General features: G+C 53.8%; 6 non-coding genes across 6 annotated transcripts; 2 read left to right on the forward strand and 4 right to left on the reverse strand.

Moving 5' to 3' along the window:
* The first annotated feature begins 1756 nt into the window (after positions 1-1756).
* Positions 1757-1849, forward strand: TRNAI-UAU (transfer RNA isoleucine (anticodon UAU)). The gene is given in 2 exon segments: positions 1757-1794; positions 1814-1849. It is a non-coding gene; the product is annotated as a tRNA-Ile (tRNA).
* A 5338-nt stretch (positions 1850-7187) lies between these two features.
* On the forward strand, positions 7188-7260 carry TRNAV-AAC (transfer RNA valine (anticodon AAC)). The gene has a single exon. It is a non-coding gene; the product is annotated as a tRNA-Val (tRNA).
* A 1755-nt stretch (positions 7261-9015) lies between these two features.
* Positions 9016-9089, reverse strand: TRNAT-AGU (transfer RNA threonine (anticodon AGU)). Its single transcript has one exon. It is a non-coding gene; the product is annotated as a tRNA-Thr (tRNA).
* Positions 9090-13542: 4453 nt separating this feature from the next.
* On the reverse strand, positions 13543-13615 carry TRNAA-CGC (transfer RNA alanine (anticodon CGC)). The gene has a single exon. It is a non-coding gene; the product is annotated as a tRNA-Ala (tRNA).
* Positions 13616-22302: 8687 nt separating this feature from the next.
* TRNAI-AAU (transfer RNA isoleucine (anticodon AAU)) lies at positions 22303-22376 on the reverse strand. The gene has a single exon. It is a non-coding gene; the product is annotated as a tRNA-Ile (tRNA).
* A 1104-nt stretch (positions 22377-23480) lies between these two features.
* On the reverse strand, positions 23481-23553 carry TRNAR-UCU (transfer RNA arginine (anticodon UCU)). The gene has a single exon. It is a non-coding gene; the product is annotated as a tRNA-Arg (tRNA).
* Between the last annotated feature and the right edge of the window lie 1840 nt (positions 23554-25393).

Genomic DNA, 25393 nt, shown 5'->3' on the forward strand with positions numbered 1-25393 from the left:
GTGAGTCAGCCCAACCAGAGGCTTAGCTCCAGTGGGCCTCACTCATTAAGCAGGATGAGGAGCTGTAACTCAGATACACCTGTGTGCAAAAAAGCCCAGCCCTTGGAGGGAGGGAGATTTAGAACAAACCACAGACATTTGAATTCAGATTTCAGAATCCTGTGTGCTGTCTTTTACACAATGTGATTGGCAAATTTTGGCTCTTTTGGGCACCTCTGAGATTTTTGTAAGCTGGCACCCTGCACTCTATGCCACCCTCCAGCTGTTTCACTTCTCAGGACACTCCTTCCTACCCCATCTCTACCCTTCTTCTCCCGGAGACATTGAGCCCGTACCGTCTTGCTGCCCACTCCACTTGGCTGGAGACTGACTTTCCCTGAAACCCCCAGAGTTTTGAAACAGATTCATTTTTCTTTTATAATAACCAGCCTGCAGAAAATTAACAGAAATACAGATATGGGGAAGGATGTTGGTGCTTGTGTCTGAATATTGAGCTGAGGAAGCACACAATGGCTCTGGCTGTGAATTCCTACAAAATTGACATCCTCTGTCCACACACATTTACAAAATGTGCAGCTACTTCATTGCTGAATGTGATCCATTTGATAGACTCTGAATGAGAACCTCTTTAGAGAAATGAGACCCAAAATTATTCATATCGGTGTCAACTTTCAGTTGCCCTGTTTAGCCAGATTTCAACTGAGGGAGGGATTTGCTAGGTATATATGCAATGGCTCTGGCAAACAATGAGGGCTGATCTCCATTTTAACCCCCGCCCCATATAATACAAATCCAGAGTGTGTAGGGAAAGGTGAGACAGCTGTAGTCATACAAGTAGCTGCCTTTTAAAGGAGAGGCTCGGAATTGAAACAAGACCACTTGATCTACAGTCAAACACCGTAACCCTGACCTACCCCCACATTTCACTCTAGCTTGTGCCACTGATCTTCCGGCCCCTTTGGACAAACCCTTCTTCCCCAGCTTCCCTTTTCTGTCCCAACCCTCAGGGGTTTTACAAATGGGGTTTTATTAAACTTTCTCTCTCCCGGTGCACACCACAGCTTCCCCCTACTGACCTGGCTTCTCCCACTCACAGAGCTGCCATCACTCAGGGAGGCTGGCTTCATGTGAGTGGGGGACAGCTCTCCCATCCACTTGGGCTGCGGCCACACTTGGCCAAAACTTTGAAATGCCCATGCAGATGGCCATTTTGAAGATTACTGATGAAGTGCTGAGTTGAATATTCAGCACTTCATTAGCATTAGGACGCTTCCAGCTGCGGTACTTTGACAGCGCTGCTTTCGGAAGCACGTGGCTCGGCACGGCTACACGGGGGTCCTTTTGGAAAGGACCCAACTCCTTTCAAAATCCCCTTATTCCTCTCAGCGGAGGAGCCCTTTTAGTGCCTTAACCACAGCAGCTGTGTGGAATAGCAGAAGCACAAGCTGGAGTTGGAAGAGAGGCAGCCAAGGGGGCTGAGGGGGGGTAAGTGGGGATGGGCCCCAAGCTGCTGCCCCAGTGTAAAGAGGGGAGGATCCTGATGCCATGTCACAGCCTTGGAGAGGGTTTGTGATCTGCCTCACACTGGTCCCCCAGACAGGTTCTGCTCTGTGACTCCCCCAGTGGGTCCCAAGGCCATAGCGGCATTTGGCAACATGGATGCGATGGAGGTGAGGGGCTGTGACTTGTCGAAACAGGTTCTGCTGCTGAAATATGACCTGACCCCTAAGTCACCTGGGTCCCCTCTAAAAACAGAGCTCCAGTGGCGTAATGGGTTAGCGCGCAGTACTTATAGAGCAGTACTGCCCTAGACATGCTGAGGCTGTGAGTTCAAACCTCACCTGGAGCATTGCTTTTTCACCTGGCTGACTCTGAATCATCAAATACTTTGACTGGAAGGGACCTCGAGAGGCCAGCGAGTCCAGGCTGCTGCGCTCATGGCAGGGCCAAATACTGTCTACACCATCCCTGATAGACATTTCTCTAACCTGTTCTTAAATATCTCCAGAGATGGAGATTCCACAACATCCCTTGGCAATTTATTACACTGTTTGACCACCCTGACAGTTGGGATCTTTTTCCTAATGTCCAACCTAAACCTTCCTTCCTGCAGTTTAAGTCCATTGCCTCTTGTTCTATCCTCAGAGGCCAAAAAGAACAAGTTTTCTCCCTCCTCCTTATGACATCCTTTTAGATATCTGAAAACCGCTATCAAATTCCCCCTCAGTCTTCTCTTTTCCAAACTAAACAAGCCCCATTCTTTCAGCCTGTCTTCATAGGTCACATTCTGTAACCCTCTAATCATTCTTGTCGCTCTTTTCTGGACCTCTCTAATTTCTCCACATCTTTCTTGAAGTAAATTGCCCAGAACCGGACACAATACTCCAGCTGAGGCCTAACCAGAGCAGAGTAGAGCGGGATAATGACTTCTCTGTCTTGTTCACAACACAGCTGTGAACGCGTCCCACAGTCAGGTTTGCTTTTTTTGGAACAGCAGCACGCTGTTGACTCATATTTAGCTTGTGGTCCACTGGGACTGCTAGATCCCTTTCTGCTGTAGTCGTTCCAAGACAGTCTCTCCCCATTCTGTGTGTGTGAAACTGCTTGTTCCTTCCCAAGTGGGGCACTTTGCATTTGTCCTCATTAACTTCATCCTGTTTCCCTCAGAGCATTTCTCCAATTTATCCAGATCATTTTGAATTACGATCCTCTCCTCAAAAGCAGTTGCAACCCTCCCAGCTTGGTATCATCTGCAAACTTAAGAAGCGAACTTCCTATGTCAATATCTAAATCATTGACGAAGATATTGAACAGAACCGGTACTCGAGATGTGGCCGTACCATAGTTTTATATAGGGGAAGTCTGATATCTTTTGTCTTATTATCGATCCCTTTTTTAATAATTCCTAACATCCTATTTGCTTTACTAACTGCCGCTGCACACTGCGTGGATGTCTTCAGAGAACTATCCACTATAACTCCAAGATCCTTTCCTGATCTGTCGTAGCTAAATTTGACCCCATCATGTAGTACGTGTAATTTGGGTTATTTTTTCCAACATGCATTACCTTACACTTACCCACATTAAATTTCATTTGCCATTTTGATCAAAAGGCTGGGCTTCAGATAGGCGCGTCTGTGCTTTCAAACGCTCCAAGACTGTGCTGTTCCTTTGTGCTCAGAGGCACCTAAAAGGGGCAAGATGGAGTAGAGCAGGGGGATTGTGTCTGGTTACAGGACCCCAGGGGCTCCCGGGCGGGACAGTCACACGGACACCTGCCTCAGGCCCTGTGGCTGGTGCTGCAGACTGATCTATTGCTCTCAGTGTCAGAGAGAGGGGAGTTTGACATTCAACCCCAGAAGCAAGTGTCTGCCCCTTTCCCAGCTGTGCACAGCCCAGCTCATCCCAGCTGCTGGGAGAGACCAGAGCCCCTGAGCCAGCCTTGGGGACAGGCCCTTCTCTCACAGGCAGCTGCCCATGTCAGTGGCTGCAGCTGAACCAGGGCTTCCCACACCTCGTCCCCATGTCTGGCTGGGGCACTGCACCCCAGCTGTGTTTGGGGCCCTGCTCACCCCAGGAAGCCGCACTGCAGGGGACAGGAGTGAGAGTAGAACTGTTGGGCCAAATCTGCCCATCCTGTGTCCCTGGCCAACCAGCGAGGTGCAGAAAGGTTCCTGGCAGGATTGACTTTGGGAAGGATGAAAAACTTGCAGCACATGAAGATGAGGTAGTGAAGGTAATTGATTGCTAATCCCTTGTGCTCTGCCTGCAGGGGTTCAAATCCCATCCTCACTGCATCTTTCTTTGTTGATTTCCAGCCCCATTGTTTGCAACTTCCAGCACACCTGAGTTTGCTGCCTCCCAGCTCCTGTGTTGGGCAGACTCCAAGCACAGGACACCTCTGTGAGGCTGAGCTGAGCTCTGGCTGCCAGAGCTGGGGGATTGGATGATTTCATTTGCCCTGAAAGTGCCAAGCCTGACTGAAGTGTCAGCTTCACTCACCTCTGCCCCCTTCAGGGCTGCTGTGTGGGGCTAAGTAGGGCCCAAACACAGCCAGGGGTGTAGTTCCCTGGCAAGGAAGGGGCAGCCCTGACTCAGCTGAGGTCAGGCACAGGTGCAGCTGCCTCTGAGTGAAGGGCTGGTTCCCCAAGGCTTGATGCAGTGCTCTGGTCTCTCCCAGCTCCTGGGCTGGGCAGTGCACATCTGGGAAAAGAGCAGATACTTGCCCGGGGGAAGGAATGTTTCTCTGCCCCTGACAGCAATAGATCCAGCCACAGGGCCTGGGGCAGGTCTCCATTCCACTGTGCCACCCTGGGCAAGTCCTGAGTTCTTCTGTGCTTCTCAGCAGCTGTGGAAAAGCCTCTTTGGGACATTTCTCCTGCTCCACAGCTGAAAGGAGCACACAGGAGCTGCTGGGTTCAGCTCCCAGGGGTGCCAGGCTGCTACCTTCTGCAGCCCCTGGTGTTGGCCCTGACAGGACATGGGGCTGGAGGGACCTTTGTTCTGACCCACAATGGATGTTCTGAAGGTTCACATGCTGGTGACAGGCCAGTGCTCCAGGCCCCCCTGGGACACTCCTGTCCTTGTGGGAAAGGAGCAGCTCTGGGCTTTCATGTCAAACCGCACATGGCGGCTGCCACACTGTGGGGTGGCTCTTGCAGTGCTGCTGAGGGCGGCTTTGTGTGCTGTGTCTGAGACTGGAAACCCCAAGCCCCTTTGGGGTAACGACTGTGGCAGGACAGGTCAGTGTCCCGGCCCCAAAGCAGCCAGACCCACTGAAATGCCGGAGAGTCCAGGGAAACACCTCCCTGCCCCGGGCTGTTTTCATGGGCCAAACTCCCTTCCAGCGTTGACCTGAGTGAGACACTGACATGGCCACTTCCCAGCCCCAGCCCTGGGCACTCAGCCACTAGCACTAGTAAATGTTCTACCCCTGGAGCGCATGACCCTCAGAATAAGCAAATGTCCTGACCCGCACAGCTCATTCCAGAGACCACAAACTCTCTGCAGCTGCCCATGGCTCCTTTCCACCGAGGCTGGTGAGATGAACTGGTTATTGGGAGTCTCCTAATGCTCCCATGAGGGGTTCAAGTCCTGCTGTACCTTTTAGCTCACCTTTGCTTGTTCTCCTGGCTGCAATGGACAAATAGGCTCTACGATGCCCAGGGGGCTGTGCAGGGGTCAGCCTGGAGGGTGGGGGGTTGCTGGGTGTCACTGTTGGCATCACCAAAAGAATTCCAAATGCCTCTGTCCAGGTGTGCTAGATCATTTTGAATTATGATCCTCTCCTCAAAAGCAGTTGCAACGCTCCCAGCTTGGTATCATCTGCAAACTTAAGAAGCGAACTTCCTATGTCAATATCTAAATCATTGACAAAGATATTGAACAGAACCGGTACTCAAGATGTCCACTGTGGCCTGTGACAGCTGCGCTGGGGAGGCTGGTGGCAGTGCTGGAAGGTCCCGAGGAGTGGGCCCTTCTGTTTCCCTTGTCCCACAAGGCCACAAGGGGAGGGCTGGCCCATTCTCACATGAGGGCACCACAAGCACCACAGACAGGTGTGTGGCTCCCTCCCTCTCTCATGGCATTGTTCTGGCCACAGGCTGAGACCAAACAGCTATCTTAGGGCACAGCCGCAAGGTGGGGAAGTGACCCACAGGGGCAAAATCTCCTTTGGCGTATTACAAACCTGGCATTCTTGTAGTTCTCAGAGCAGAAAATAGGTGACTGGTACAGGTGCTGGCTACATGACTGTGCGGCTGCAGTGCAGGAGTGGGAGTTTCTACATCACTTTCCCATGAAGTTCCTGTCTGAATTATACCTCAGTTGTACCACTTGTCTAACAGAAACCCATAGCAAGGGCTGGCGCAATGTTAGCAGAGACATTGAAACGAGGCCAGCTGAGCATGCAGAGAATAGAACTGATGTTAGTAGTGGGATTTGAACCCACACCCCCCTTTGGAGACTAGAATACCGAAATAAGGGACAGACAGAACCTTGAGTTTGGAATCATAGACCACTTGGGCAGTGGTGAAAAGGGGAACTCTCAGTCCAAGCTATCTGTAATGTTTGATGAATTGCTCAGGCAGACCACAGTAGCACGTCTTTTTCAACACCAAACTGGTGTTCTCCAGCACAGCTGGTTTTCATAAAGAATCACCCTCACCTAACATTTGGAGGTGCTTTGTCATTAGCTAAAAAGTTTTGGACAAAGTGGGAACTGCCGGCTTGCAGAACTCAGGGCTGGAATTCTTCCATGCAAATATTTGCTAAATAGGGGGTTGATGGGAGCTCTGATGGGCCGTGTCTACACTTACACAAAACTTTGAAATGGATTTTCCCACCAGCTTCTCTTCCCCACTTACAGCTGTGAGCTAAGTAAGAACATAGAACTCTTAGTCTACCAAGTATACCAAGTAAACTTAAACCCACCAACTTGTTGTTGTTACAACAAGCAACCAAACAGCTAAGCTAGCCAGCCCACCTGAAAAATGCCTTGGAAGTGGCCCTTTCAGAAATGATTCAGAGGGCAGAGAAAGACCCATGAGGGGTTCAGGAACAAGGTGAGTGGGTTAAGAGTTGCTCCTAGGTAGAGGTGTTAGTTCAAGTGGCAGAGCACTCAAACCCTTGTCCTTGTGTAAGTGAATAACACAAATTCAGAGTAAAACTGGTGTTTGAACATTTGTTTGTTCTGTAGTTGTTAAACGAATTGTTGTGTTCTGTTATGAACACACACATGTCTTTGTTATAAGCTGTTGCAATTGTTTTGGCTGCAGCCTGGCTCTGCTTTACTACTTTTTTCCCCATGGCTATGTCTGCACTAGAGAGTTTTATTTCAAAAAAGCCACAGCTCTTTCAAAAAGTCCCGTGGAGCAGCTACACAGCAAGGCTGTGGCTACAGTGCCCAGCCCTTTTGGAAGTGGCGTGGAAATGTGACCGATAGGAAATGCAAATGAGGTGCAGACTTAAATATTCCATGTCCTATTTGCATAACAGGTCAGGACCTCAATTCTGGAAGAGCTGATATTGAAAGTCCCAGTTGTGAATGCAGTTGCTTCCCTCTCCTTGAGCAGCTGAGCCAGTAAAATACTTCCCTCAATTTCTATAAGGTCCCCCATCCACACGTGGCAGGGCAAGCAGTGGCTTGAGGATGCAATTTAGGGGAGGACAAGAGATGAAAAAGTAGCGCTTCTGTAGTGTAGTGGTCGTCACATTTGCCTAACATGTAAAAGGTCCCTGGTTCAAAACCAAGCAGAAGCATGAATGCCTCTGTTTGTGGGGCTCACTCTTATGCCCAGAAGGGCTCATCTCTTTCTCCAAAAACCTCTCTTACAGATAAGCCCAGCACCCATGTGACAAGAAGTTGAACCAGACCCTGTTGTACAGCAGGAGAGCCCAGCAGATGCCCTGCTGCTAGTGCACAGAAACTCTGTCCCAGCATGTACTTGAAGGCTTTTCCCTCACTGATGTCACTGGCTGGGAATCACAGAGGTATCTTTGCCCCTCAGCCAAAAGAAGCTGTGCCAGGCAAGTGCCCCTGCCTGATCCCACATGTTCAGTCCCAGCCAGACCCAGCCACAGCCTGCTCCTGAACCTGCCTCCCATCGGCCCCTCACAGACTGACCTGGCAGAGAAGGGGCCAATCCAGCTGGAGCTGCTGTGCTAACAGAGCAGCTGGAAAGGAGCAGAGCATGACAGGAGGAGACGCAAAGGCTGCAGACCCTGCCCATGGCCCTGCTCTGGACCCACCCAGCAGGGACACATGGGCTGAGCTGTGCTGCTCCCAGGGCAGGGCACCACAGTCCCCTGCTCACCCCAGGAAGCAGCTCTGCAGGGGACATGAGTGATCATAGCCCTGTTGGGCCAAACCTGCCCTTCCCGTGTCCCCGGCCAGCCAGTGAGTGGCAGAAAGGTTCCTGGCAGGGTTGAAGTTGGGAGAATTGAAAAAGTTCCAGGCACGTTGGGTGAGGTGCCGAGTGGTGAAGGGGATGGACGGCTAATCCATTGTGTTCTGCAGGGCTTGAATCCCATCCTCACTGAGCCTTTATAGGCACCATCCTGCTGAGCTTTGTTGAGTTCCAGTCCTATTGTGTGATGCTACTTCTAGCACAGCTGAGCCTGCTGCCCCCCAGCTCCTGAGCTGGGCAGACTCCAAGCACAGGCCAACACTGTCGCTCACTAGTGTGGGGGGTGTCTCTGCAGAGGCAGGTCTGGGGCAGGAGAGGGCCAGGAGGCAACACACACTGTGAATGGGATTCCCCAGTGCTCAGTGGCCCAGAACCTAATGCTGAGCCCTTGGCTGCATAGACCTGTTGGTGAATAACAAGAATCAAGGGCATCACCTCCCTGCCTTAGTAACAGACAAAGGGCTTTGGGGTTCCTCCCATGCTGCCCACACCCACTCTGCAGCCACCTCAGTTCCCATGTTCCCCAGGCCCTCTCTGCAGCCACCTCAGCTGTCCACCTGTCAGAGTCTGTTACTTCTTCCTCCAGAATGACGGCAGCCGCCTCCTGCAGCTCTCTGAACTCTCCAGCACAGCCCAGAGGTGCTGCAAAGCAGGTGAGAGGCAGCCAGAAAGATTTGTCCAGTCACCACTGGGTGCTGCTTTCCAAATCTCCACTTACCTGGGAGGTCCATGGGCAGGGGAGCCACAGAGCCTCTCTGGGACTTTTCTCCTAACTTGTTTGGAGTTTGTCAGTGTCAAACAAAGGGATGTGAGAAGAGAGTAACTCTCCCTCTCCTGCCCTGCCCCACCTGGAGAGGCTGCACTGTCACCCTCTGTGCACAGACAGCCCAAGAGCTGGAAGAATCAGATTCTGTTCTTGCAGGCAGAGGCACCACCTTCCCCACACCAGTTACAGCTGTGTTTTCCTGAGCTCTGCTCTGTACCTGGATGTTTCCAGTGCTCCTCTACCATCAGCCTTCACCTTCCCCAGCAATGGCTGGGATTGCCAGGGGAGGGCTCTTCAGTTGCCCAGACACATGTGGGAAAATGTTGTCAAAGGCTTTCCATAAGGCACCACTGGGAGTTGAACCCAGGATCTCCTGTTTACTAGACAGGTGCTTTAGCCAGCTAAGCCATGGTGCCCCCCTTGTTTGTAATGTGGTTCCTGACATAGAGGTATCTGTGTTAGTCTGTGTCTTCAACCAAAAAGCCGCCCTGCAGCACTTTGAAGGTTGCCAACCTAATTTATCAAGTGATGGACTTTCATGCAGCTGAAACACTGTGATGGATGCCCACAGCAACCCCTTCCCAATGCCCAGCACAGACATTGTGCCCGACGGAAGCTGGAGTTGCCGCCGAGAGGACAGTGAGGATGAGGGAACAAAAAGGCCCCTTTCACTTACTGTCCCCTCTGCCGTGTGTGGGTCGGACTCCACCAATCTACCCTCCTCTCTCCCCACCTGCCCCAGTGCCAGGGTCCCACCAGCACAGCCTGGAGTCCTGCCCCTCCTTTGCTCCCTCAGCCTGACTCCCCCCCCTCACTTTCACTCTGTGCTCCCCACACCCTCCTTTCTCCCTGGTCACACCCCAGGGGTGGGGCGAGGAGGGCCCAGCTGTGGGGCAGAGTTATCTCCTGTCTCTCACGGAGTGGGGGATGGGCTGCGCTGCCCCAGCTGGAGCTTTTCAGGGTGAGTGTTTGATGCAGTGTAACTAGAAGAATAAGATTTTGCCTTTCTGTCTCCTTCTGCCCTTCAGTCCCACTTGTGATGCTCCACACAACCCCTTTGGTTTATTACCAGCCCAGTGCAAATCCCCTGGGGGTGGGGCTGACTTCCCAGCTTTCCCTGTGTGAAAACTTTGAGCAGGGCCAGGGGCTTGGCAGCCAATCAATGGCCTCCCTTGGGCTCTTGGCTTTTCCAGGAGATCCCACCTACAGCCCGGTCCCAGACTCCTCTTACAGGGACCAGCTGCCCTTTGGACCCGCCACACGACAGTCACTCACCTGCAGGCAGTGTGGAGCTGTGTAGATAGAAGTGGCATTGGGAGCCCAGCTCGAAAGTGCCCTCAGGCCAAGTCTTTCAGTGTCCTTCACCCCGAGGAGAGGCGATATCTGCCCCTTCCCCATCAGCCTGGTGCTTCGATGTCACCTCAGTCTGACGGTGCAGGAGTGGGGGTGCACAAGGGCTTGAGCACAGGAGACAGGTGGGTGGACGCCCGGCTGGTGCTCCGGGAATGGAGGTCTATGAGGATTCCCCCTGCCTTGTTGCTGGACCCCTCCTCTGCCGTCCTTAGGGCTGGGTCCTTGGGTGGGCCCTGGGGTGCTGGGCTGGCTTCTGGGATGGACTCCAGCTCCAAGACCTGCTGGGATTCCTCTGCTGCTGTTTCCAATGTATCCTGGGGGGAGCAGGTGTCTTGGGGCCCAGGATGGCCCTGAGCTCCCTGTAACAGGGGTAAGCGGTGGGGGCAGCCCCAGACTGGCTGGCCAAGTCCCGGGTCCAGGCATAACCCTTCTACAACTGCTTCACCTTGCTATGGACATGATCCGGCAAGCGGACAGGGTGACTCCAGGTGGCCAGGCCCTCGGCCAGTCAGGTGAATGCTTCTGCTTTCCGCTCCACGCTCCCCATCACATGGAGCACGTCCTCCTCACCCCAGAGCCCCAACAGGTCTCAGAGCTCGACCTCCAACCAGGAGGTGTCCCACCTCTTTTTGTCCCCCGTTTGGCTGCTGGGGGTCCCTGGGTCCCCTCAGGGGGGGCAGCCTGGGGGCACTCAGGGGGCTGGCTCAATGCCATGGTGCTGGGTGGTTGGGTCGAGGTCGGTGGAGGGCTTGCAGGGCTAGCATGTGCGTGTGCTGCTGCCTGCATGCTCTCAGCTTTCTGCCACAGGAAATCTGGGTCCGTGGTGCTTTAAGGGCTGCTGCGCGCAGTAATCATAGAGCTGCACAGGGGCTGGACAGCACATCTCAAACCCTCAGCTGATTGCTGCCATGGAGGACCCTGCTATTTCGAAGTAACAGGATGTGGATCGTCTACACACGCCCGACTTTGACGTTCAACATTGAAGTAGGGCGCGATTCCCATCTTTGGATGAGAATAGTGATTTCGATGTCTCGCCACCTCACTTCCATTTCAACGTCGAAATAGCTGATGGTGCATAGAATCACAACACGTAGACACAACCCGCTATTTTAACATTTTGCCTGTTTCTTTGACATTGCCAGCTAGTGTAGACACACTCTGAGGGTGATAGAAATATGAATTACTCCTCTCTGGAGCTGAGGACAAGAAGACACTATTCCTGCCTAAGGCCAGGAGTTCAAAGGAGAGAGAGAAAGAGAGAGCGAGCAGAGCCTTGGCTGGGCATCTCTTTGCATCATGATTCTAGCTCGTTCAAATCGCTCTTTTGAAGCAGGGGCTTCGGAACAGGCTCCTTTGTTTATAGATGCTGAATGTCGAAATAGCAGAGCAGTGTTTCCAAATCCATGTTGTGTGTTACTGAGCTATATTGGAATCAGTTACTGTGGAATACCTCGTCTGCAATCGCTTATTCAGGAGTAAAGCTGCTGTGCAGACAAAGCCTTTAGGTCCCTTAGCAAGAGCCATGAGCAGTCATGGGGATTTTGTGGCCTCTGCAATGAGATTGATGGATTAGAAAGTATTCCTTTCGCAGAGGAATTTGCTCAAATGGTAGAGCGCTTGCTTTACGTGCTTGAAGAAGCAGGATCAATACCCACATTCTTTAAAAGCACTTGCATTTCTTTTCCAAGACAGGGTCAGATGAGAAGCTAACCTTCTCCAGTGTCCCCTTCTTCTTCCTACCCGATAGCCCCCTGTAAAAAGAGGAGCCCATTTGGGTTAGAAAGCTGCTGGACCCCAGCCTCCTTGTCCTTACATATTTCTGTTTAAAACACAGGTTAACCGGGGGCATGTGCTATGATTACTTAACGTTTCAGATGTCACTGTTTCCTCATTTCTCGGGCACTGCCAGTACTGACCACAGCCTCCCCAGTACAATGGTTTTTATACCCTTGTGTCATGGAGTGACACCACCTAATTTTCTAGCCCAGACCTGTCCAAAGAATCAACCCCCGCTTGGGAGTTAAACTCCACAGGCTTCCCTGCTTGACAGAATCTAAATTCCAGCTGAGCTAAGCAGGCTCAGGTGGGGCTGGCAGGAGTCAGGTCCGGACAGACAGCAAACCTTACCCAGAGGCAGGCGCCACGGCTTAGCTTCTTAAAACAGCTGCCTTGTAAAAATGAGACCCTTGGTTCAACTCCCAGTGGTACCTGGCTGTGGGGCTTTTGGGGCACCTGGTGTTTGCCAGTCTCGGCAGATAGGACATTGGGTCATGTGGATGTGAGATATGACCCACAATGTGCATTCTCCTGGTTTCCATGATGCTGAAAGGGATTTGTTACAGAGCTGCTGACCCCTCAGTGCTCCTGGCTCCTGTACGGAGCTCCAGGAGTCCTAGATTCAAGTCTGTTGCTGAGTAGTTATTGCATTGCTTCAGACCATAGGTGGAGGCCCCACAAGCCACTCAACGCCTTTCTTTGAGCTTTGGACCTTGCTGTCTCGAGCGGTTAAGCAAAGGGGAACAGACCAGCACCATGAAGCTGTCTCGGAGGTAGGAAAGGGCTGAGTGTTAACCAAACAAGCCAGCCAACCCACAGAGGACCAGGCTTCTCCGAGGTGCTTTCAGAAAGGAGCAACTGGCAGTTGCAAGGACAGTATTACCCCTGCAGTGAGATCGCTGTCCCTCCCCCGCAGCTCAGCATCCCACCTGGGCATTCCCAAACCCCCTCCCCCCACCATCCTGAGCCCCAACCTGGCTCCCCTCCCCCCCCGCCCCAGTCTGTGTCTCCCATTCCCCACTGCCCTGAGCCCTGGCTAGAAATTCCCTCAGACCCTGCTGCCCCTCACCCGCTGTCCTAGGCCCCTGTCGGGTGTTGCCTCAGACCCTGCCTATCCCCCACCCCCACTGCCCTGAGAACGACACTAACAAGGCCCATGTTCCCTGCCAGAGGGGTCACAGCATCACCACCTGCTGCAATGTGCTTCCAACGCAGGGACCCCAGTCTGCTGCCTGCTCCTGAGCTCAGCTGCTCCCAGCTCACCCACAGTACATGGCCTTGGAGCAGCAGCTGCCCTGTCTGCTCTCCTACCCACAGACACAGAGCCCACAGGAGCAGACCCCACAGCTGTCACCCCAACTCCAGAACCTCTGCGTATGCAGCACTCAGCCTGAACACCAAATGACACACCTGCAACTCGTTCCTACCTGCTGCAGGGGTATCTCCGCATGAGGTAAATGGCTCACTTGTGCATCACCACTTTCTCTCAGCCGAGGCAGTCCATGGCCACGGCCTCCTCTTTCATATCCAGCCTCCGCATCAAACGTGTGTCTCTTCCCACCAGGTGGGAGAGGAGATGCTCAAAGTGCTCTCTTGAGCCCTTGCACACAGCTCAGCACAGAGAGCTACAGATCCCCCCTGTACATCGAGAGCTTTCTGGGGGGTAACCGAGAAGGAGGAGGAAGGAGGCACTGCTCTCACATTGCCTTGGAAGAAAAGTGGGGGAAAGGAAGGAGTCACTGGAGAATGTGGGTATCGATCCCACTACCTCTTGCATGCGAAGCAAGCGCTCTACCACTTGAGCTAATTCCCCTGGCTGTGGGCACACTTTGTGCCCCAGCCCCCTCACTGTTGAGTCCCTATGTCCCTGCAGCTCCCTGGCTCCTTTCCTAAGACGACACTTGTAAGACCCGTTCCTACCAGCCGGCTGGCTGAGCTGTTCAGACAGTGCTGCTAATAATGCCAAAATGACAGTTTCCAGCTCTAGGTGAGCCCTTGGGGCATCTTGACTTAGTGGCCTGGCTGCTCTGGACAGGGAGGTTCCTGTGGCTTTGTAGTGCCTGGTGTCCTCTGCACAGGTTCTGGCGGGTGTGTCCCCTCCCTGGACTCAGCTTGATTAAGCTCCCTGGGCAGGTGAGGTACATGGAACGGGTGACTCTGTGAACTGCAGGGGTCTGTAGCATGAGGTGCTTTGGCAGATGCTTCATTTCTGAGAGCAGCTGCAGTGGAGAGTTAGTGGTCTGTGGGAGGAGGGGTTTCCACTGGGGCATATTTTTAAGCTTTTACTGAATAGCCATGTCTGTGATTTATTTCTCAAGCCATTTTCAGAGTGTCCCATCTGGGTGTGTTTAACAGCTGGAGCTGGTAGAATGGGTGATTAAACAGAGGTTCTGAAATGGGGCGTTAATATTCTTTTTAGAATGACGTCATATGAAATGATCATCAGAAGCATTGCTCCTTGTCAGTTATCAGCTGCTTAAATCTGATTGTCTTCCCTACCTATGAGCTGTTCCATATATGTATTTATGGCAAGGATGTTTATTTGTACCCAGGAGGCAAATCTACACATGACCCCAGCATTGGTGTTACCCATAAAAAATTCTTTCCGCCCCAAAGGAAATTCCACCAGCCCGAGGATGGGCAATGTCCGAGGGAACACGGATGTGGCCTTGGTTCTCTGTTGGCTGACAAAGGAAGGGATGAGGGCTGCAGAGGTTGAGGCTCGTGGGCTGCTGCCCTCCCCCAATGGCCAGACCACTGGATGGATGCAGTACAGAAGCTGTTATTCTGGATAGTTCTGCAGAAACCTTTTCCTCCCTGCCCTGGCATTGAATGGGGGGAGGAAGGTGTGGACTGTTTGATGTTACACCACTGAAGAGGACAATGCTACTCCTTTTGCCTGACACCTCTCAGATATTCATGTGATTTTTCTGGCCAAGTTTGGGAAACTTATTTATTCAGCCTGGTGCACTCCCCTGTGGGACCAAGAGCCCCCAGAATGCAGGTGGGTATCTCCACTTTGGTCTTCATTTCAACTCCTCTCTTGTGGAACCTCTCTGCTAAGAAGTGAGTCCAAAAGGCCTTCTGAGCCACGCTCAGAGAGGAGGAGGTGGTGGTAAGAGTCTTGTATCAGCCAGCTGGCAGTTTACTCTGCTGCTCTACAAGCCTGCAACAAATTTTTTGCAATTAGGGTAGGTAATTTGATGGCTCTCACCATTTGACTGTCAACATTTTCTCCCTTTCTTATTTCTGAAGAAAGCTTTTGAATTTAGATTATACAGTATTGGCACAGTCTGCTCTTTTGGGTAAGAAGCTGAGAGGGAAGGCTGCTTCCAGTAATAAAGAAACTCACACAAAGGTAGTCAGTAGCAGACTCTTAACAGCACCATTCCTGGGTGCGCTTGAATCACCATCTTTCCAGTTAACAGCCACAGGACCACCACATGGCTGCAAAGCCACTCGCCAGCAGAACACTCGCCCTCTGCCAGTCACAGTGCAGGATACCCACCAGACTGTATGCTGGGTAAAGCCTTCACAGCTGAGTGGTGTGGCGTAGCAGAAGTGTGCTGTGCTCATAACCCAGTGGTAAAGGGATGAAAATGGTTCTCTGCCAGCTGTAGAGACTTTGAAGATACCAGCCTGCCCCACTTCTGCTGCAAGTCTGCGTCAAAAACTTTGTGACTGGGGTCTGCAATTTGATTGTTTTGGCAATTTACCCTCCACCTCGTCTTTCTTCTTATTAATAAATGCAAAAGGATTGGCCCAGTGGGCTCTTCTGGGTAAGATCTTCTGGGTACCTTGACCTGGGGCTGTGGCAGGTCCTTTGAAACTGGAAGAACCTGGGTGGATTTGGTGAGGTTGGTTTACGTCTGTGTAAGGAGGATATGGGCTGTGGCACAAAGGAAGTTGGGGTGTGCAAGAAACCTGCTTGTGTGACTTCTTGCTGGCCAGGCTGTCAACAGATGTGCTCTTTGTGACTGATCTGGTGCCATGTGGGGAGAACACCCAGTGCTGGGCTCTAAGCAGCCCTGTGTAGCAAAGGGGTGTTGCACCCCCATCCCCAGAAGAAGGGGACGCCTGCTGGATACCTCAGTGGGTGAGCCCAGAACACCTGTGCCCAGCCCGACAGAGACTGACACAGGAGACAGGACATGCTCATGGCAGGACCCAGGGCTCACTAAAAGGGTCGCCTCTACGCCAAGCAGAGGAGCCTGGCTGAGGTCCTGGAATCAGGAGACAAAGACCATACACCCAGGTGGCAGATTGGCCAGAAGGGCCCACCTGCTGCTTTGACATGACCCCAGAGGTGGAGATGACCCTTCTGCTTACCTGCTACTCAGAGGTCCTGGACTGACCTGAGCTCTCTGCCCCTCTATGAAATCACTCCAGGGAAGGTTCTGATCTGCTGGCTGCCAGCTACCTGTGCATCCCAGACCGACCCAGGGGTCCAGGACCGGCCTGAGCCTACAGCTCTGCTGTCACTGCACTAGCCCAATGACGTAGGCATGCCCGACTTTCCAGACCTGATGGCGGCGACTTACCCAGAAGACATAGAACTGCCCAGCCTCCCAGATAACACGGAGTGGGACCTTGAGACAAGGGAGGTGGAGGTAGGAAGCAGCCGGGGGAACGCCCCATCAGAGCCCATGTCGATGTGTTTTGGGGGATCCCCACTGACCAGAGCTGGTGTGCCTGTGCCCCCTCCCCATCTCCTTTGCCTCTCCCAACCCAGAGTGCCTTGGTGGTGTGCTTGGGGCTGTACCCTGCCTCAGGGAAAACCCACTGGCAAACTGTTTGAACCGCTCCGCCCTGCCCCTGGCCCAGGGCTCTTATATTGTTTGGACTGCCCCGCCCTGCGAACAAGCTGCTGAGGCTGATTAAAGGCTGCCCAGCCCTGCCCCAGGCCCAGGGCTTCTACACAGACTGGGTGTGTAGAGGCTGAGTCTGACTAATGGACTGGCCTAGGGCTGGGGCTTCTACCTTGACTGCCCACCTGCAGCCCTGTTAAATGGGACTGGGGCCCATGGAGACTGCTGTCTGCCCAGAACCAGGCGGTGCCTTGGTTTGGAGAGGTCTTGTGGCCTGCTCCACCCCAGAGGGGGTGCACATGCCTGACCCAACCTCTACACCCAGTTTGAAGCAATTTGCCCTGGTTTGGCTCTCTCAGCTGTACCCAGAGTATCCTCCTGTCTTACAGACACATGAAGAGAGAGAGAGATCCAGTGTATGGAGAGGTTCCTGGCCACCCTATCCCAGTGACCCCTGCCTGCCTTGGGGACAGGTGCTTCTCGGCCCAGGTTAGGGAGTGTCGGCTGGGAAATCTCGGCACAGCTAATTCAACACACTGCATGAGTCCAGGAAAGGTGGTATCATTGCACGTGGGCTCTCCCTGGGCCCTCTTCTCTGCAACAGTGAGGTCCTGGGTGTCCTCCTCACCCCGGCTGCCACCCTCAGCCACCCCCTCCCAGACAGCCACCCACCCAAAGCTCCTCCTTCACAGGCCAGCTCTGCGCCTTGGCTGTGCGGGGAGGAACCAATGGTCACATGGCAGCTCCACCCAGGCGCAGCCAGTGTCTCCCAGGACAGGACAGAGCAGGCCCGGCTCAGGCAGTGCTGCTGCGTTAGCTCAGTGGGTTTATTGAGGACACAGGCACAGCTGACAGCAGGGTCACTGGAACAGCCTGGCCCAGAGCTCCTGGTGCAGGGCTGGGAGCGTCTCACCAGGGAAGAACTTCCCCTTCCCAGTTCCCAAAGGCCCCATTGTCCTTCTCGCAGAGCGTGGAGAGCACGTGCAGCATCCCTCGGACACTCGCCTCCGCCGTCAGTAGAGCCTGCGGGGGGGAAGCAGAGTTAGGGGGGAGCCTGCCCTGGGACTGACTCAGGACACCAGAGGCCCACAGGCAGGGTCCAGCTGGCATTCCCTTGAATTGTCCCACACCTGAGTGGCATGAATTTTCTTATGTGTGTCGAGGTGAGGGGGTGCAACACGCAGCTGACGTGTGACTCCTCCCCTTCACCCGGGTGCACATAGCACAATTCATGTGGTGGGAGTGCGGCCAAGGGGTCTGAGTGGGGGATGGGCTCCGGGCTGGGACAGAGGGTTGGGGTACAGAAGTGTGAGGGCTCTGGCTGGGAGCTCGGGCTTTAGGGAGGTGCCAGACATTAGGGATTTGGGCTGCCGGAAGGGAGCTCTGGGTGTGGAAGGATCTCAGGACTGGGGTGGGTGTGAGGATGGGGGTCCAGGCTCTGAGCTGGGGTGCTGGAGTGGGTTTAGGCTCTGGGAAGGGAGTGGGGTGTAGAAGGGGTCCAGGGTCCTGGCTGGGAGTTGGGTTTTGGGGTACATGAGGACACTGGATGGAGATCACAGATATGACCCCCATGGAAGTACCTGCGAGCTGGTGCGCATGACGACCAGCTGCCCCTCTCCAGCTCCTCACAGCATCAGCTCTGCTCACCTTCACTCTGGGATGCCAGCAGCTTGAGGAACCAAGCAAGCGGCAGCAGGAGGTTGGAAGCCCAGGGCACAGCACTGAATCCCTGAGGGCATCTGAGTGGGACACGATCCCTCCGTGCAGGGAGGAGGTGGAGGGTAGGATGGGTTCCAGCACAGCCATTACCCCCAACAATGAACATCTGCTCCTAACACTTGCTTACCACTGGCCTCTCCCAGCGAGGCACCTACCTGGATGGAGCCGGAACTCCCCATGTCTGTCTGCACCCATCCAGGATGGACAGCGACACTCAGGATCCCATCTCCACCATGCCCTAAGGCCTGGCACTTGGGGAGCATGTTGAGAGCAGCCTGCGGGTGAGAAGCCATGAGCAGAGATAGCAGAATGTGGGGGAGGGAATGAGCCCTCTAAGAAATGACCCACCCTCCCACAGGTGTACAAGGGTCTGAGAGAAGCCTTCCTTTTAATTTCATCTTTCCATGTGCAGAATAAATTGTACGTACACCAAGGCATGTGCGTGTGGGCACCACCAGTAAAAACACACCCTGCCAGCTGCGGGTGCTCTGTTTATCAGCTGGGCTGCATTTGAATTTCTCCTGGATGGCCCCCCAAGCACTCAGCTTCTAGAAAACACTTGTGAAAAGAAAACAATAGTGTGAGCTGCAATCTCTCAAGAAGGGCAGCAAGACACAGAGATGCAGAGGTAGCTGCACTTTGACGAGCCACTGATGGTGAGAGGCTTCCAGTGGGCTGTGACAGGTGAACACACCTGACAGCCGTGCTGAGGCAATTCTTGGTTATGCAGGATCAGGGTGGGTAGGGGAAAGTGGAAATGTGACATTGATTCTCCTTTGGATTCCATTTTACCAGGCCCCCTTGAGTTGAACTGGGGATGGTCTCAAAGTGTGGTATGTCCAACCCTAGGAGGGGTAGAATTAACAGCTCTGCCGTGGCTCTTCCCTGTGCCAAGACTGGCTGGACTGGGGCTGAGCCATCCTTGGCCCATCTCTGCATGGGGAGTTCTCTGCCAGGATATGGGCACTGTGCCTTGAGTGAGGAGCCACTGCAATCATGATCCACATTGCACTGCTCTCAGTAGTCCTGTGTGTACAGGATGGAGAAAGGGCATGAAAGGCTGGAAGAACGTGTGCTTGGAGGTCAGGATTTTCCTGCAGAGTTTTATGGCTTGTTAATTTTGGCACCAAAGCGGAGGGCAAAACTCTGCACAGCTAAGGATGTAGATGTGCGGTTGTCGAGGTAGTGAGAATCAGTCAGGTGCCTGTACCCAGCCCTGCTAGAGCTGGGGAGGTTCCTACACTGTTGGAAGACGCAAGGTCGAATTCTCCACAAGGGGTCTCTTACACAATGCAAGGCAGCACTTTCCCTTGCATGACCTTATTTCCATTTGCTGCATGCGGGACACATGCTAACATTACTCAGGTTTGAGCAGGCTCACGAGCAATCCAGCAGACCGCAGGCTGCAGGGTCACACGCCCGCCCCAGATTTCTGTCAGGGTTCCCATCAGAATGTGCCCAGCAGCAATTTTTGTAATCTGTGTGGGAGGAAAGGGACGGGAGCTGCTTCAGGCCACAGCATATGGGGTGGGTTGGAGGAATGACTTGGCCCGTGTCTTTGCAGAGCTTTTCTTTTCTCCTCACCCTCCTCTGTAGCTGGAAATAAGTTGTTTTTTCTTGCCTGCCCAGAATAAAAGACAGTTAACAGCTGCAGGCTGTTGCTGGCCACCAACATTAGCCAGCCACCTCCTGTCCCCAGACACAGTGTGGGCAGGCAGGGACTGAAACCTAAGGCTGCAGTGTGCACCATGGCCCAGAGGGCCTGAGTGGGTGGGGTTCAGCTGACTCAGCCAGAGTGGAGGCTTTGCAGACAATCCATAGAGCAGCCCGTTGCACATTGGGACAGGTGTTGGAGGGGGGCTTGGGAGTGTGTGCAGAAGGTCTTAAGCTCTTGTCCGGGGGTTGCTGTGGATCCTACATGTTTGTGGTGCAAACAGCCTGGAGGTGAATATCTCAGACAGTTCCCACTCAGCAGCACAATGGGCATAAAACAGGTTCCCTGCCTGCTCTAGCTCCATGATGCCCCCTAAGGTCGTGTCTACATTCGCAAGTACATTCGAAATTAGAATTGGAAGACCGAGCTCTTTCGAAAGAACCTGCGGAGCGTCCACACACACCCTGCGCCCTTTCGAAAGTAACTGGGAAAGAACTCCCGCGTTCTTTCGAAGTCGGTTCTCCATTCCTGGGATGGGAAGAGCGGCCTCCTTCGAAAGACAATTTCGAAAGAGAGCAAGTGTAGACACTCTGCGGCCCGCTCATTTGAAAGGGGGAGTCCTCCATGGCGGCGATCAGCTGGCAGGCGGCGGCGACGCTCACAACACAGATAGAGCTCTGTGGTTCTAGTGTCCGACTACACTTGAGAGGAGGCAGGCTCCCAGAAACCCTCAGGCAGGAAGCTGAGAGCGTAGAGCCAGCAGTGAGGCCACACTGCTCTCCAGCTCACCAGCCACCACGACCGACAGCCAGTCCCCCACACCACCCAGACCTATGGCCAGCCAGCCAGACTCCCACCCACCCCAGGGGCCCTCCAAAGACAGCGAGGAGTTCTCCCAGGAGGCGGCCCAGGCCCTGAATCATCGAACCCCCTCTTGGACAGAAGCCAAGATCCCGGACCTCCTCTCCCTGTGGAAGGATGAGGAGGTCCTCTAACAAAGGGGGGTCCTTTGCCGCAATGCGGTCACCTTTCAGCGGCTGGCAAAGGGGCTGCTTGGCCACAGCCACCCCACCTGCACACTGGACCACGTCCGGTCAAGTGAAAAGAACCGCGGCAGGGGTATTGCAGGGCCTGGGACGCAGCCGGGAGGGCGGGGGCAGCCCCCACAAGCTGCCCCTTCTACAAAGAGCTCCACTGCCTCTTGGGGCTGAAGTAGGCTGGACCTCCCACCATCTTCCTCAACACATCCGTCAGGGACACTGAGCCAGACACAGCGACTGAGGGCGAGGAGCATCCGGGGTCGTTCGCCAGCACCAGGCGACCACGGACAGCACAGCCACTCGACCCCACAGCGATGACAAGGGCTCAAGTGAAGGGGCTCTCGTCATTGATCTCCCATCCAGGCCATCCAGCTGGGTCCGGTCCGACTGTGCCTCGCCTGCCTTCCTGGAGGGACCCCTAGGTAGGTGCCATGAACACCAGCCTCCCTAGTGCTCAGGGAGGGAGTGTCAGGTCCCACTCGGGGAGGCCACAGGCATCCCACAGGGCCACCAGTCCAGGTGCATGTGGACCCTGGACAGCGATGTTCTCCGGGCTCTCAGGGGCATGATGAGCGGCACTCAGCACCACATAGATGGAACAGCATCAGGGGCTGCCCAGACATGGAGGCAGCAGGGAAACAGCATCCGGGGGGGTGCGTTCCCCCAGGACTGTCAGCCAACCCCACCTCTGCAGAGAACCACCCTGTCACCTGTACCTCTCTGCCCCTCTCCTGAGCTCCCGTGGGCAAAGCTGCTCATCATGGACTTCCTCCAGGGCCTGCTCCTTGTGCTTCTGCACCCCACCCCCAAGGGCCCTTCCTCTGCCTTCCCCAGCCCTCTGCCCACCAGAGCAGCGGCTGGGGGACCTGAGTGAAGAAGCAGAACTCAGGCAGGAAGAGGAGCAGGGCAGGCAGGGACTGGCACCACTGGTGAGTTACCTGGGCCTGTGGTGCTGCAGTAGCAGGTGTCCAGGGAGGGAGCCTGTGAGGCCAGAAGTCCTTTGTGGGGAGATGGGGAGCAGAGAAAGCCAAGGGAGCTGCTGTAGGGGGCTGGTGCCCTTGGCAGAGGGCTCCTGCTGCTCCTTCCTGTGGGAGGTGTGTGCTGCAGAGCTGGGAATCTGGGGATCCTCACCTCCCCCAGGACCACTCTGCAGCCCTTCCCTCTGCCTCAGGTGGTGACTCCCACTTGCTCCCTGCCAGCCTCTCAGCCTGGTTCCTTCAGCTCTTTGGGCCTCCTGCCCAGAGCAGCCACAAGAAGGAAAGCAGAAAAGACCTGCCCATGGCCAGCATGGGGCTTGAACCCACGACCTTGGCGTTATTAGTACCAGGCTCTGACCAACTGAGCTAGCCGGCCAGATGCAAAAAGTCTCACAAGGGGCCTTTTTGGAAATGAGCAACAGGCAGCTGCAGGGCCACTGAACAGGGATTTTCTCCCCTCCCCTCCCCCACCAGCCTGGCCTCCCCTTTCAGACTCTCTCACCCATCCCCCACTGCTCTGAGCCCAGCTTGGAGTTCCCTCAACCCCGGCTGCCCCTTGCCAGCTGTCCTGGGCCCTGCAGTGGGTCCCTCAGATCCTGTCTCTCCCACCCCTCCCCAGTGCCCTGATCACCTTGTCCCCTCAGACCCTGCCGACCCCCCCACTGCCCTTTTCCCCTCCTCCCTCAGCCACAAGCCCTGCCCGGGTTCCCCTTCACACCTGCCACCTCTCCCCCCTGGAAGCCGAACTCCTCCTCCCTCTGCACTGCAGAGTAACCAGCTGAAACCTTGGGCCCTGCCCAGGGGCTGTGTCAGAACGTCTCCCACCTGCACAATTCATGTCCACTGCAGGGGTTTTGCTTCCCAGCAAGGTTAGGAAATGTTGGGGAGGAAGCAAAAGGAAGCTACAAGAGGCACGTCGGCCAGGTTTATTGCCGTATTGGATACAGTAGTAGTTCCCTGTAGATTTCTTAGTCTAAGTCAGGGCATACTACAAATATGCACCCACGGTCAATGGACTCGGCTCGGTTAGTGGCGGGACTTTCTACTGCCCCCTCAGCCGGACCCAGACCACATCCCACGATTACATTCTTATACACAGGTAGAAACAGCTTACTCATCACTCCTGACCTATTGAGGTACAGCCCTTCTACATAGCCAGGTGCCGCCTCTCACCTTGTACATGCTGGTTTGAACAAAACTCTATCCATCATATTACCCTTTCGCCCCTGTCATTGGGATGGGTCAGCCTGTTCTTTCTGATCTGTGGAATGCTCCAGGGTCAGGAGTTCTGCTACCATGTTCCTGTTTCAACACACCAAGTAGACAGGTTTTTTCAACATCAACCCTCTTCTTGCCAACTTCTGAGAGCACTGCATTCCTTTTGCTTACAGATGCACTTTGCTTTCTGTTAGCAGAGTTTTGACCATTACTTTGGTTCAGGCCTAAGCTAAGGCTGGGCCTGTACTTACTACAGATACTTCACCCCAGATGGGATTTGAACCCACAATCCTTGGCTTAGAAGGCCAATGCCTTATCCATTAGGCCACTGGGGTACACAAACCAAGGGAAGCAACGAGGGATAAAATTCTCTCTCAAAAATGTACATTTCTCACCAAGGAAGACAAAACATTTGCTCTTTCTTTGTCTTTGTTCTTTCTTTGTTGTGAATCTGAGAAATGCCCACGCACTAACTCTGCAGTAGCAACAAAGCAGTGACCCGCACCCAGCTAGATGTTCAGTTACCATCCCTGGCCATTCACCAGGAAGGGACATGTGGGCAACAGGTTCACAATGGCCATGAAAGGCAGCTGATCAATGGGCTTGACACCATGAGCTGTTTGGCTCTGACACACACCGAGGATCTTTCTGGCACCCAAAGGAGCGTGTAAAGTAAGGGACATTGACAGGATCATTTCTCCTCTCCTCCTGTACCTACACTGAAGGCAGCAACAATGTTGGAAAGACAAAGAAACTTTTGATGTGGCCTGACTGGAAAAGCATCCCAGGAAGCACAAACTTCTAGAAGTTATGGGGAAGGGAAACCTTCCAATCTGGCTCAGCGTGAGCACATTTAGGAATTAGACTGGAATTTCTCTTTTCTTTCTCTTGTAACAGTTCTGGACTCCTGCACCAATACCACCTGGAAACACATGCAACTGATCTTTTTGTGGGGAATAAATGCTTTTTAATGTTTCATCGAAGCTGCTGCAGTTTTGATTGACGTTTGGGGAGTCTATGAAAGGAAACGTGCAGGAAACTGGGCCTGTTGACCTCGTGAGGTCCCTTCCACTTCCAGTACTCTATGAAAGAGACTGGAGGATAGTCAGCCCTTTGATTTACTGAGGAACTCATGAAGGAGCTCAGTCTGACAAGAGGGTCTACAGCTGTGTAGTGTAAGCCTTTCATCTGAATGAAACAGCAGCAACCAGGGCCTGTTTCAAAATCTAGGGGTCCCTTTTTCATTTATCTCACATAGAACTGGCTCAAGCCCCCACCCAGGAGCCTGGGAAATTTGCACAGCCCTGGGTGCCTCGCAGGGGCAATGCTTCCCCACTCACAAGCACAGAGTCTGAGTGGAGAAAATGAGCTTTTCATGAAAGAGGCAGAAAAGTCATATGGCATAAGCTTGGGAAAATACCACACCCAGAGTTCACAACCAAGCCTCAAGTAAGTGTCCCCGCTCAAGCAGATGGAGCAGTGCCCTTTGCCTCTCAGGCTTAGCCGTCCTATACTAGAAAGAGCCAATCCACACACCCAAACATTCTCCCTACCCGCTTCAAAAGCCCCTTCTTACAGGTCTTCCCAGTCTGTGCAGGCCCTGACACATCACTTCAGACTTGTCTACACTCACCCCTTCATAAAACTTGAGCATATGAGCGGACAGGAATAAGGGGACTTCGAAGTAGCCGGGGTCCTTTGGAAAAGGATCCCTGTCTGGATGAGTCGAGCAGCCGCGAGCCGCGTCATTGTCGAAGTGCCACGGCCACCCGCATGCTAATGAGGTGCTGAATATGTAGTTCAAAACAAGACAGGCACAGCAGCAGCTGCTCAGAAGACACCCAGCACTGCAGGTCAGGCGGTCACTCATCAGCACCGCAGTGAAGGGGTATTAGGAATGGGAATGGAGTGAAGGGAATAAAGGACAGAGACCCTCCCAGCAAAGCAGAGTGAAGCCTCCTGCTAGGTTTCACCTCAGACCCTGACTATCCCCTCCCTCTTCAGCTGAGAGCAGGGCACACGGCCCATGTTCCCTGGCAGAGGGTAACACCATCTCCACATTCTGCAACTTGCTTCTGACGGAGGGACCCCAGTCTGCTGCCTGCTCCTGAGCTCAGCTGCTCCCAGCTCACCCAGACCACGTGGCCTTGGATCAGCAGCTGCCCTGTCTGCTCT

Source organism: Carettochelys insculpta, chromosome 33 (assembly GCF_033958435.1).
Source record: "Carettochelys insculpta isolate YL-2023 chromosome 33, ASM3395843v1, whole genome shotgun sequence".
Classification (NCBI taxonomy): domain Eukaryota; kingdom Metazoa; phylum Chordata; order Testudines; family Carettochelyidae; genus Carettochelys; species Carettochelys insculpta.